Here is a 14,888-nt window from a genome sequence, read left to right as displayed (position 1 = left end):
CCCATAAAGGACAATGAAAGAAAATGATTATATTAAGACTACTTCTACTATGGTTTCTTTTCATTGTTCCACCAAAAATGATTCCAAACAGTAAAATAACATTGATTTTGACCTTGTTAATGAACCTGAAGAACTTCAAGGCATACTTGACCATAGATTTCCCTTTAAACAGGAAAAAACTGACACGTAGTCATCATAATGTCATCAACCTTGGCAGAAGAGATGTAATTTTACTGGTATTTTGGATAACCAGCTTGCCTTGATATTGTTAACGTTCCACAGGGACAAAAGCACGGGGTTTTTATCATACCAACACTCTTAAATGATTCTGTAATTTGTATCACGTTGATTAAGTCTTCTGAGAGTTAGGAATATTTTAAAACGCTGTGTTCTACAGATTTATATTCTATTATGCGATTAATTTAATTTTTCTAAGATGTCTATCTTCCCTATGGTTGGAACTTTCCAGAGGGGTCTCGCTGGGACTTCCTCACTCCCTTTAAGAGGCTACGCCTTGTCTGTGTAAAGCATAGATGATCACAGTTTCCATCCATACTTTAAGTCCTAGAGACTATAGGTCCCAGAGTGCAATGTCCCATTTTGATTTAAGCTGCTTTACATAGACTGGGACCTCCAAACAATACCCCTGTCTGGTTTAGGAAACTTCAAAGTATGGGTTGCAAAAAGCATGTTGGTCCACCACTAGCCACAGTCTCTTTTTTGTACTTTTTCATTTCTACCTCTGTGCATACACAAAATCCAGTGTGTTTCCCACATATCTTTGCTACCAATTTTCCTATGTGTTCTCATCTGTCAGTGTGTTTACATGAAATCATAAAACATGAAGGAGCCCAAAAGGATCATAAAACCCAACTCCTGGGCTACACGGGACGCCCCAATAATCACACCGTGTGCCTGAGAGCATTGTTCAAAGGCTTCCTGAACTCTGTCAGGCTTGGTGCTGTGACCGCTTCTCTGGGGAACTTCTTCAAGTGCCCAACCAATGCTGGGTGAAGAGCCTTTTCCTGATGTCCAACCTAAACCTCATCTGGCACAGTTCCATGCCATCTCCTTGTCCCCAGTGGCCACCACAGAGAAGTAACCAGTGCCTGCTGGCACGCTGCCTCCCCTCAGGAGGAAGTTGTAGGTCTCCTCTCAGTCTCCTCTCATCCCTAGCCAAAGTACGTCAGCCACTGCTTATACAGCTTCCCCTCCAGGTCTCTCATCATCCTCATAACCTTCCTTTGGATGCTCTCTCATACCTGAATGTCTTTTATATTGTTGCACCCAGAACTGTCCCCAGCACTTGAGGTCAGGCCACTCCAGTGCAGAGCAGAGCAGAGCAGAGCAGGACAATCCCCTCCCTTGCCTGGCTGGCCATGCTGTCCCTGATGCCCCCCCAGGACACAGATGGCCCTCCTGGCTGACAGGACACTGCTGACTCATGTTCAACTTGCCACAGATCCCTTTTCATGGAGTTTCTCTTCAGACTCTTGCTCTCCAGTTTGTTCATACATGACCTGTCCCAGGTGCAGAATTCTTACTTTGTGTGAAACATCCCCACTGCTGTCATGGGGAAGCATATATCTTGGCCTTTACATCTATGATACTAATGGCTTCTTATGTTCTAAGTGGTTTTCTTTCTAAGGCAGTGAAAAAACACACTTAAAACCCAAACAAGCATCGTCTTCCAAACTTGGAATTCACTTGAATGATAATTTTTTAATTCTGTGTATAACCTTAATTTTCCTGGAAGTAAACCAGGCATTTTTGATGTTAAAAATCAGACTCCAAATCAGATCATTAGCACTATTACATTACTGCTTTCAGAGCTCTGTATGGTTTTGTTTGGATTGCATGTCTTGCTGTGGTGGCACACAGGGACCTAGTGATCCTCATAGGTAGAGGCAGAGAGGAAATGCATCTAGAAAAGAATTAGAGTGTTCCCTCATCAGAATTTCTTTGGCATCTCAGTAGTGGGACATGCCCATCCCACCCAGGTCCTGATGTATACTCGGAAGAGAAGATGCAAGGGAATTTTACAAAGTGTACAGTTGTTTGGTGTAGTTTAAGTTGAAAGGCTCTCTATATCTCAGCTGTCTCAATGGAAAAACCCTTACATCTGAACTAGTGGCTCTCAGAGGACTCTGTGCTGGTGACCCATTCAGTCAAAACTGCCCCACTGTGATTGGAAGTACCAAAGGTGATTTCTGCACTGCGACTTATTTTCCCTTGTCAACATGAGATTCAATTAAATTATTATTCTGCTAGATGAAGCACAGTCTACCAAGCTGCCACTTGCCTTTAATCCTGTGCTTTTACTGGACTTGTGCCCTATTGCCTCCAATTCACAAGCTATTCATTGTGAATGCTAATAGTATTGCTAGTACCTTGACATTTGTGTTGGTAGTCTTGGAGCACGAATGCTTCAAGTGAGGGTTGTCACTAGACAAATCATACAACAAATCACAATCCAGGTCTGCAGTTGTAGGAGTAGCTATCTCATGGTTTGTTGATTCCCAGAGAGGCAGATCTTGACTCCTCTCCTCACTAGTCCTTTCTTCTCTCCCTCTTCCTCTCTCCATCTCTCACTGTTGCCACATGGTCCCACCACCTGCCTTGTACCATCTTTGCTCATCAGAACCTCCCTCCTTTTCTTTCAGCTCAGTCACCCAGCAGAAAATCACCTCCTTTTAGCTGCATTAGTTTTCTGCCAGGTTGGCATGTTGAATCAGTTCTCAGAGGGGCCTGGGGATGGTCAGCGCGCATGACAAGTGCCAGAAGTGCCTGGCTGGGAGCAGGGGGTGAGGAGGGGAGGAAACAGAATGGAAGTAGGACCTCCCTTCCCTGCTGGCTGTGGGCTGGCTGAGTGATTAGCTGATCCTATCATGCTGAAGAAACCAAAAATATGAAGGCACTCTATAGGATCCAGTAATTGATTAGATAGATTACTCACATTTCTTTGAGAATGTTCAAACTCACTGGTAAACTCTGCTTTGCTAACTCATATTATTAACCCTTCTAACCACAGCTTTTATTACTAAAAAGAATAGTTGCAACTTAAGTTAACAGTCTGGTGCTCACAAAACTGAGTGGTAAGAAAAATGAAGATTAATAAAAAAAGCTGATTTGCAGAAATTAAACTCTGTGATTTAGGTCTTCCATGCGCAGACTTTAATTTATGCCATGTTGCTTTGTTGTGTGAAAATGTCCAATAGAGCCAAGACTGTGCTCCTGCTTTAGCCCACCTTTCTGTAATGGGTGTTTTGGCAGAGTAATTTGGCAGCCCCACAGTACTTGAAAGGCTGTTTTTTTCTTGTGCTTTTTACACAACAGTACCCCTTTTTGTTCAAATGAGATTTTGTTGAAGCCTGTAATAATTTAAACCAACACTCAACTCATATTTGTTCAAACACATATTTTAATATGATATTTAAAATGTTTATGTAGGCTTGTTAATACCCATCATGTATTTGGGCTAAAAAGCAAACCATCATTTTAATATTGTTTCATTAGTAGTATTTGATGTGTTACACAAATTCATGACTGGCTAATGAACAAATGTCAGCGTGGCACAACTATTTCTGTTACAGAGCAATCAGTGTCTCGATAAGGGTTTGTTAAAGCCAGGACTTAATTGTTTTTCCTTCCTCAACAGTTCAGTGCACTAAATGTACCTTACTGTCTTCTCACTTTTTTTTCTCATTCCTCCTGAAACATCCCAGTGTTTTCCTTGCTGCATCTGTACTGGAAGGCATGATCATCTCATTATTATTATCATCTATACAGCATGATAGACGCACTTGGATGATTTATATATAAATGAAACAAAAACTCTTTGTTGAGAAGAGCCTACAATCAATGGTTTGAGTTGCAATTGCTATCACTTGGGTGGGATTGCTGTGTCCATGTGTTATCAACTTGAAAATCGTGGCTGAAAGCTTTAATTCGGCAGTCAGATCTGGTAGTGAGGAATAGATTTGGGCCCCAGTCCTGCAGTTGGCTGTGCTGGCCAGCAGCCCAGTGCCTTTGCAGAGCCTGGCAGCGGGCATCACCAGCAGACAGGACGATGCAGTGAGGTCCTTCACATTTGGATTTTGTTTGTTAGTGCTACAAATCAACCCATCTTTTTTTTTTTTTTTTTTCCCCCTGCTCTCTTCCTGCAGGAAGAGCTCTAAATTCTCATGCTTAGTGGCACATTCCTGTTTGTGGGGAAGACACAGGCATTTTCTTTTGGGCAACACTACTCAGAATTCCTCAGTGCAAAACACTCTGACTGGCATGTTTTGCTGCTAATTGTGCAATCCTTGTTCAGACAAAATTCATGTTATCTCCTCTGGGCATTTTGCCCACATAGAGAAACAGGATCCATTTTACAACAGTCTGTAAAAATGAGCACCTTCCAGTTCTAACCTGGTTCAAATTGTTCATTGGCTATGAACAGTGAATCTATATGGTTAAAAAATATTAACTAGAAGATTTAAGGTAATTAAAATATAAAATATCAACATTACATACAGTTAAGAAAAACTATCCCTTGATTTATGGGTCTTTGCTGATATATTGAACAGTATTGCCCAACATGTATGATATGTATTGTAGTAATTTTGCATTACAAGGTTGTATAGCTTTTTGAAACAGCAAAATGTAATATGTGTATTTAAAGCCTGTGGTCACCTTTTGGTAGTGACATTAATTATGATTTGTGAATTATTTTCTGCATGAAATCCCAATCTTTACAATAACAATATATAGATTATGAACTTCTTAGGAAACGTAATGCCTGTGGGTGATATTTTGGTTGTTTAAATACTGTCATTCTGGCAGAGCATTAATTTAGATTTTCACGCTCTAGTCAGCACCTTGGATGTCCTTAGAGTTTTACACTTGGATTAAAAATACATTGAATTTATCAAGCATATTGTTAACAAAATGAACTTGGGAGTTCCCTGTTGCAAACCCAGTTTTATGGTTTTCTGACTCTAAATGACCTAAGAGAAAAACAGGAATGTTTGCAATTTTGTGGTATAAACCTTTCCTCCCTACCCTTGTGCAGTTTTGAATTTCTGAAATAAACTGTGTGTAAATAGCTATTGGACTGGTTTCAATATTGAAAATTGATCTTATTTCTTCTCCAAATATGTCAATAGCAAGGCCACCATTTCCTGGAAATCATTAAGCAGAGTAGATCTGCAGCTGGTTCAATTTCAGACATAGATATTTGAAACATTTCTAAATGAATCTAAAGAAAGTTCAAAGCTCACAAACCCAAGGTCTGTCACCTGCACATACAAAAAAAAATCCTAGTTACAAGCAGGGAAAGATCAGGATGCGAGAGAAATAAGGAAAATTTGCATCAAAGAACATTCTATTGTGGTACAAAAGAAATAAATCTTATGTGTATGAAAATCATAAGCTTTAAGATTTGGAGAGAGTTGTGCAATTGACAATCAAATGGAGCTTAAAGGAAATTATGAGGTTTTACACTAAAGTCCTGAAATAAAGAAAGTAATATTTTACAGCAAAAAATTGCAAATGTCAAGATTAAATCATAAGACTTTGCACCATTGAGCCACTAGCTAGGTCTATAGCTTCTTCACTTCTTAACACAGGGAAAGACCAACTTTCATGGTCAATAAAACTTAAGAACTTTAGAAATACATTTAACAATATAAATCATATATTTGTGACTTTTCCTCCTTCAATAGCTAATTATGGGGAAAAATGAATACCTGAACTCCATGGCTGCTGACCTGTTCTTGCATTGTTTTCAGGCTCATTTTGTAATCATTTTTGTTTGTTCCAAGGAAATTGTACTAATTTCTCAATTTAAAAAGAGGTGGCTACCGTAAATGAAGAGAACAGGGTGGTTTTTTGTCTGTCTTGCCACAGTAGTAAGATCTTGAGTAGTTATACCTTGGAATAAGCAAGCCAAACCTCATTCAGAAGTGGAAAATCCAGTGCTCAAATGCCTAAACTGCTTCCTCCAGTCCAAAGCTGGACAGGTGGTGACCCAGATTGAATCAGTAGTTGTGGGAATGATTTGATTCACAAACAGGGTAATAAAATTTTATATGGAGATGCCAGTGAAAGTCACAAGATCGTAGAGCAAAAGACCTTATTCACATAAATTACCTGAATGGCTATGAAGCATAAAGGAAATAAATTGAACAATATTGCCCATACTTAGCTTACAGGCATATGGTACGTAGCTTCACATGATATACATGATAATCATGGGCATATTTGTGAATCCATAGAATAATATTGATATATACCCCTAAATAATTCAAAGAAGGAAGCAGTTGCCTGTTCTGAGGCTTGTGAATTCACGCATAGAGATTATGAATTTTACTGCATGAAAAAGGCTTTTTTTAGCTCAGATTCTTGTCTGTCTTTCCTCATGAAGTATAAGCTGGTCTAATATAGTATGTTACCTTTCCTTACAAGCCTTACTTCTTTTATTACAGATACACTCACATATACACATTGGGCATGTTTATACAGAATTAGTTTTGGTAAACGTAGGGGCATTCAAAGAGGGATATGAATTTCCAGAGGGGGAGCCTCTGCTGGTACCTGGCAGTACAGCACACATGGTTCACATCTGGCATGAAAATGAGGTTTTTTTATGGCTAGCTCCACACCTGTACCATATGTAAATACCTATAACAGCAAAATATTTCCAGCCCTGTCTACCTAGCTGATGCATTGATCTCAGCGGATTCTGAGATATAAACTTCAATTTGGCCCCCAGTCACTTTAGTGGACACTGCCACCAGCAACTCTGACACCAGGTTATTTGTTGTTGCTGTTTGCTGTCCCTGTTTGCACATTAATCCAGTGACAATTAGGTGTCAGCGAGCGTTGTTTCTGCTCGCTGATAGCCTTGGGCTCTGCGCTTGAAGCCCTAATCAGGAGTGTAAACTCTGCTATATTTCAATTTGGAGAAGCGCTCTTCCGCTAAGAGGCCCCTGGCACTGCGATAAATAAAACGCCTATTTACTCTATTGCCACACTTAGACATCTAATGCACTTACTACCGGCCCCCTAATCATGGTCCACAGTTAAATCCGCCTATAAATCACTCCATTCTCATCCTGCAGATTAGTGAAGCCATTTTCCCCAAACCCCACAATGAGCACTGTTTCCTTTTCTTGTTAGTCAAAAGTGAGATGATTTTTATTAGGTTAAAAACAAGCTCACAGATGGTAAATTGTGTGGATGGAAATAAGATGAAGAGTCCTGTGGCCTAGTGGGGATGGCAGGTGGGACAGGGCGGGCCATGACTCTGGTAGGCATCGTCCCACTCTAGTGCATCACACCCCTAGTAGTGCATTGTCCCAAGCTCCAGACCCAGGTGGCATCTCTCCACACACTGCACAAAAAGGCAGCAGCCCACAGGCATGATGAATGTGTCTGGCTTCAGCAGCCATCAGCGCAGGCAGTGGGGAAAAGGGGCGTGTGGGGCACCTTTCCATTTTGTATCACCCACTGCTAGGTTTATCTGCAGAGGCTTCTGGATGTGCATAAATGGGGCTGGCACAGAATAAGATCTGGAGAAACAAGCACGTGCCATCGATACAGTCCCACCAGGAACAGTCCAGCTTTATCCTCCACGGCACTGCTATGCACAGTGGGAGAAAACGCACACTGATGTAGAGCATTTAGTACAAACAGCTTGGATCTCCTTAAAAACAGGATTGTCTCTCAAACCTTATTTATATACCTTCATATATGTAGCAGTACCTCGTGTACAGCTGGTTTAGAATAGTCAGGCACCTAATGTAACTGCAATGCATAATATGTTTTGCATTTTTTTTTTTTTTCAGTGGCTGGTAAGAAAGAGATTCTGGGTTTTTAAAAATAGGTTCATTATTCTCAACCATTCACTGAATATTTCTGTGAACAATTTCCAATATTATTCAGTGAAATTTGTTACAAATATCTGATATTTTAAATTCTTCCTGGGTTAATTGGTTGCAGAGGTCACACACTTGTCTGCATATCTTTGATTGAAGGAGCACTGCACTGAGATTCAGATTTTCTGTGCAATAACTGTAATAAGTTCAAAATTCATTATCCATAAATATTCTGTGACATTTGCTCTAAATTTTGGCTCAAGGTTCTGATAGCACACCCCTGTGTCAGGAGAATCACAGAAAGCAAGCAAAACAGAGAAGCAAAGCACAGCCTGATCAAAAACCTCCAAGCAAATCAAAGAAATCATCAGGGGATGCTTTTTTTTTTTACAGCATTAGTCTGTTACCCTTGATATGTGGCAGAACAGTCCCCTTTCTGGGTGGGGAAGCTTTACACGTTCATGCAAAAGCCACCCAGAGGGATGACAGAGATTTACACCACCCACAGAACACGATTTACCTCATATGTGGACATGTACCCATATGGGCCATTGAGGGGGAAGTGGCAGCTGTCATCGTGTGGAGGCCCACACCACCACAGGCTCTGCAAATTGACCCTCTAGCACTAAGTCCCTGCTCCATCTCAGCATCCACGGGGATAAGATTCAGCCCCTTTTCTCAGCCTTCTCTCCCTGCTCGTTACTTTTCAGGTTCTAAACAGGATGGATTGCAGTGAAGAGCTCCCTGTAATCTCTCTTTAACCATTTCCATATGACAACTGCTTTGGATCCCCACAGCCAAATGAAAAGGCCAGAAGCCTTGGCTCTGCTGGGGGGGGTGGGTGCCCCTGGGGAAACATATGTAAACAAAGCCCAGCTCTGTAGCCCTTTGCACCTCTCTCTCTTTTCCCATTCTTGCTTGGATCTCAGGTGGAATTAAAGGGATTAAAGCTGAGCGTAAATGAGGCGAGTGTGTAAAATGACTCCTTTCTGAACCAAACGGCATGTTCCGTGCTGAGGAAATGAGATGCCCATTTAAATCTCATCCATCCACCGCCTGTGGCCACCACCATGTACCTGCCTACTTAGCCCAAGGGTTAATTAATTGAGGCTTCAATGCACTATTGCAAGAGCATTATTGCATTTGATACTCTACATCTGTGATTTAAAACTCTTTCAGTCCCTTGTCAGCAAGGGAGGGCTTTAACTAGGAAATTAGCATTCAGATAAGGGTACACTCTATTTGCCTCTGAAAGGAAGGAAATATTAAGGATGCTGGTGCACAAACCAAGCTGTAATATCCTGTCCCATCCTGAAAAGGGCTCTTGGGCCCTGATTCCCAAGGGGACACTGTGTACGAGGAGACTAGAACATAGAAAAAAAGAATTTCAATTTTCAGTGGAAATACCTTTAAGTAGAAAACAGACAACAAATTGTGGTTTATTTTTCAGAAACTTTTCCTTATTTCATGATAATTATATGTTTCCTGTCTTGACATCTGGCATATTTTAAATACCCAATCACCCAACTGGCTTATATCCATACTCTATTCTCATAGAGTTAAAATATTAATATCACTCCCCATCTAGTTAAGAAGATTTTAATAATAACTTTTATTTTCTCTAAATAAACAGAAAAATAAGAATTCCTTTCCTTCACATAATGCCCTTGCATTATAGTCAATGGCATGTGTGTATAATCCCCAGCCATTGAAATGAAACACACATTTTCCAGCAATGAAACACAATAGTTTGGGATATGAAGTGATAAAGGAAGTATTCAACTGAAGCAGCAGGAAGAATTAAAGGTAGAAAGAATGCAATTTGCCCAACCTTGAGTCTAGCTACCAAACCTCAGAACTGTGAGAAAAATGAAAGCCATACATGAGCTATTGGGATTGACACAGTAGGTCACCTTGCTGCAAATTTCTCACTGCCTAGTTCACATGGAGCTTCATTCCTGTGTCTTTCGGAAAGGGCCACTTGCACAAGAAGAATTTCAGAAATAGAACCTAATGGGTTTAATCTAGAACCATGCCAAAATCACAGCATGCTCCTGCTCTGCCTCTCCAGTCCTGAGATAAAAACCTAGGAATGAGTTTGGCCAAGAGGTCTGGTGTGAGATAGACAGCCACAACTACCCACGCCAAGGGGTCGTCCAGAAGGCGTTTTGCCTTGGAAAGATGGAGTTACATGATGCAGCGGGATGTCCCACCAAATAAGTGCTATTGCCATTTCCTGGTATTGCAATGACTGATCTATTTTGAAGAGTGCATTCCCTCTCCAGGTTGTCACACCATTTTGTTGAAAATGAAGGTCACAACTATGCCTTCTTCTTCCACTCTCCTTGGGGAATCGGTGTGGCTGTGCAACATTCAGTGTGCCTGCGCTGGCTGTCACTGGAGCATGTCACAGCATGAAGCACAGCAGCTGTGTGTCCAAGCACAGCAACAGTTGCATGGATATCTAAAACAGGAAGTGCAGATTAACTTGTCCAGCTGAAACTACAGGGGGAATTTAGGAAGACAGAATGCAATCAGCCAGGACACTGAGGTTAACACAGTTAATCTTGTGGAAAGTGCAATGGGACCTTTAATAACTGCAACTGGTCAAGGCCTCAGTTTTATGTCTCGTCCCAAAGATGGCACTTCCCAGTGTTTGGTGGTACTGTTGTGGCTGGAAGAGGGGAATAGTGCCACCTACTGCAACAGCGTCATCGCTCTAACACCTGGGTTTACCTGAAAAGTGTCACCAGCATCCTGGATTGTCTGAAAAAAAAGAGTGCTAATTAGAGTTTTTACTGGTTTTCATTTATAGGTGGTTTGTTCTTCCTTAGGACCCCTTTCATCTATTAGCTATGATGCCTGACCTTGGCAAGCAGAGTTGTTAGTTGGGGGATGGCCAAGCACTGTCCCTGAGGGCTAATGTATTACCCCAGCAGGTCTGGGGATGGGAGCAACTGGTGCTCTTTTTGACCAAGTCCTGTCACTTTTGTTTGAGCTTCTTGACAGACAGCTCTTGGGTACTTCACAGGACTAATTGTCATCGACTTAAGAAGCTTGTTAGATGTTTGCACAAAGGTTTTTATCCTTTCAACAATTAATCTTTGAACTACAGAGCTTAATAAGGCACTATGAACTTCACTGTGGTATTTTAACAAAGCCCTGAGACTGCTGTATGCGGTTCAGGTTTATGAACAATGACACAGGACTTTATTTAGCAGGAGGCAATCTATCCAGTGTAAATCAAATATTTCTAAGCCAGCCTCAGAACAGTGGTGGGCATAAATCAATGTGTTCTCTAGAAGGCCATATCTAGTCTTTAAGACATATGTCTGTTCTGTATCTTTCTTTGATCCGTGGGGCATACACACAGTTTTACTACAAAGAGCATTTCATGAGCCCAGGTTTCTTAGTAATCACTGTATTCCTGGAATAGCTCTTTAAAGTAAGACTATCTTTAAAAGTCTGTAAATACATGCATATTTTCTGCTACCCACTGGTAGTTCTGATATTCTACCCGCAGTGCAGAGGGTGCCTGCACAAATGTTTTGATATGAGGCATACTGCAGAAGGCCTAAAAGCAACAGAAACATTGTATATTTACTCTCATAAGATGCAAAGAAGATACAAGCTCTTGTGTGCGCACTATATAGTTGTTGCAGAGGTTAAAAAAAGACATCATAATTAAAACCAGAGATGTGATTCCAAAAATGACAATTAATGCTTGATCCCACAAGAGCTTAAATATGCTCTCAATTCTGACAGAAAAAGAGATGACCTCGAGGAAGTTCATGTTATGAGATTACATATTTATATAGGGTGTGATTAACAGAGAAGAAACTAAAATAGGTTACCTAACTAAAATAGATGAAGGTCTACATCCTATGGGTTAATCAAGCACAGGGCAGAAAGGAAAGTACCTAATACTCCAGAGATTAAATGGTTTCATGAGAGCCACACCCCCGAAGTTGCCTTTTTAGAAAGTGTAATAGGACTTTTTCAGTTTCATAAAGTATCTTGATAACTGGAAAGTGCCAGTTAATGGTACAATGTTCCAACTATGAATTTTACAAAGATTAATCTACCCCTTTAGGATCCAGAGGAGCCAATCAAAAACTGCCCAGTCTTCAATGTTTTACAGTCTCTGTGGGCAAAAATCTCAGCTGAAACTACCATTCAACATCCTAAACTGTCATCTTCATCTTCTTCTAGCATAAAAATACATATTTTTCCCCATAATAAAGATTTTTTATAATAGCAATAAAGTAACTCTAGAGAACATGGTTGTCTTGAGATAGCTTAACTGTGTGTGGTACCTCATAACACCCTGGGGACCCAGCCACCTCATAATAATCACTTTCTTTACCATGCCTTGCTTAATTAGGGAGTGAAGCCAAAAGGTCAATGCAGGATAAAAATGTAAATCTCGAAGTTTTCTTGTGGACCTTAACTCCATATCATAAAATATATATAGTGTGCTCATCACAAAGCTTAGTACATTAGCAGATAGAAAGCGTAATGTTTTATGTTCTCAAAATTTTAGTGTTTTAGTGAGATAACAAATAAAAGCCTTAGGTTCTTCAGTATAAAATTATGTCTTTCTTCTGTGACAGATATTACTAAATAATTACTAAACTATTAATTTATTCTCTAGGCATGAAATCTTCTTTAGCCTTGTACTTGTCTTTTACGATTATGACATATGACAAATATGTTTTAGAGTATTTGGGTGTACCTAAGATTTCCTTTATTTTACTTGCATATACCAAACACTGTGCATGCCTCTCTGGAGACACACAATATGGTACTGCAATCTTCTCATTCCAGTTCTCCAATGAAAGCAAATATCATTTCATTTCCAGATCTTATTGCTACATTTGAGTATTGATGTCATAATAAACAACATGCTTTGGCTGTTCATCTTCTTGGTTCTTTCATTATTTGCTGTTCTCCTTTCCAGTTGCCTCCTGATGATAAAAATATGCCTGCATTCAAACTGTATGTATTTCTGACACTCTTAGATATATATTTAAACTCCGGTCTCAGTTCTTAACCTGTTTTTATCATAAGTGGTGGTTGCAAACCAGTAAATATTTATTTAGCTTTGGGTTACAGAGATTTCAGATTTCATTTATGGATTCAATAGTCAATGTAACAGTGCAATCCTGTTAGAGATCCAATTACGTGTTTTTTCCCTCTCTGATTCTAGGTAAATAAGTGGACAAGACATACATGGCCCTGATGGACATTTGACCAGCTGATCTGGATTTAGATAAGATGGACAATTTAAGAAATACAATAATTTTGCCCCTCAGATCTTAATTCCCCCTCATCTTTAAAACAGCAACACAATTCTAACAAAGCAAATTTGCTATCAGAATTGCAGGTACATGATTTTTCTGGATATTCAGTTGTGAAGCATTTCTTATTTTCATTTCTTATGGCATCATTGCTATAAGTGACATCCTGGCTGTACCAGAACCCAGAAGACTTCTCATTAGGCAGTATATTGAAGTATGTAGCTATTTCACAGGTCGACTCTGAAATAAGAGAATGTACTTTCCCTTTTTGTTCAGTTACCTATTAAGGAATAAACAGCTACCTTTACAAATTTTATATAGGTTTTCCTGACAGCCAAAGGTAAGTAAAGGTAGCACTCCGTCTGGATGTTTATATGCTTGTTTCATCTCTTATTCAGATACATCACTTATATAATACTTTCCATAATGAATTGCGGTTGAGATGTTTGTCCACGACTTTTGTATGAGTCAAAGAAGAGGCAGCTCAAGAATCTACTTCCCAAGTACTGGTTGCCGTGCGCTGTCCGGTCTAAAGGTTCCTTCAATTCAAGATCTTCAGATCCTTCAAAATCAGATTCTTATTTTTATCCACAAGCACAGTAGACTGCAACAACATAAGTGCACATAATGGACCTCAGCTCTGAACTGAAGGAGGACACATTCTGCTCCATCACCCTGTCTACATTTCCATTCTGAGTCTTCTCTAAATTGCTATGCAGTGTGATAATAGTTTCTTAGGGAGTGAGCAATTGCTGCACCAGAAACTGAAATGGTTCTTCAAATAAATTGGAAGAGGTCACCCCTCCTTGTTACTAGCTGCAGGGCTGGTAGCAGCAGAGAAAGCTAGCTGGAAGGCCTGATGAAGCCTGGAACCTTTCCAGACTCTCTGGAACTCTCCATTCAATCCACAGAATATTTCAGCCCTTGCCTGCAGTTTTAACACTGAAAAAATTTAAAAGTGTAAATTGCGTACCTTCCATTTTGCTGGGTTTGTGTTCTGATGTGCTGACAAGCAGAAATATTCTAGTAATGCTGGGAAGAGGTTAAGAACATTATCTATAATTAAAACGAGAAGGTAGAAGGGAGCTGGAAGGAAGATTTTTTTTCCTTTTCCCCAAACAGAAAAGACAGTAATGGTGCTGGAAAAGTAAAGCATCTAAAAATTTAGCACAAAATTCCTCAAGCCATTTCAAACACATGCATACCCCCACACCGACCCACCCACTCACACACATACCCATATGCACTTTTTGAAATAATCTTTTAAATAAGGTGTGAACATCCACCTGGATTTCAGCTCAGGGCAAACTGTTCCAGAAGTTGACAGGATTTTGGATGATTAAATTATTTTCCTGTCATTTTATTCTCATCTATTGTTTTAGAAAGAACAAATACAATGAATAACATTTTTAAGCAGGACAAAATGAAAGAATAATGCCACACCAACACCGACATCCCTCTTCCCACACTCTGTTTTCTGCTGTTTAAAAAATTATTTCCATTATGCTTTCTAAGTGGATGAAAATTTAACAGAAGTTGTTTTTTGTGCATTTTTTGCTTACCTATACAAGATGAAGGAAGCCTGAAACATTAGGACAATACTGATACAAGGAGGGTTATGACAGCATTTACCCTATATGGTAGACTTCACATTTTTGGTACCTGTTGACATGATGGCCCATCTGTGCCTCAAGTTTGCCCTATTGTCCCTCAAGATGAACAAAAC

Source organism: Motacilla alba, chromosome Z (assembly GCF_015832195.1).
Source record: "Motacilla alba alba isolate MOTALB_02 chromosome Z, Motacilla_alba_V1.0_pri, whole genome shotgun sequence".
NCBI classification, from domain to species: domain Eukaryota; kingdom Metazoa; phylum Chordata; class Aves; order Passeriformes; family Motacillidae; genus Motacilla; species Motacilla alba.
This window is presented reverse-complemented; position numbering follows the sequence as displayed.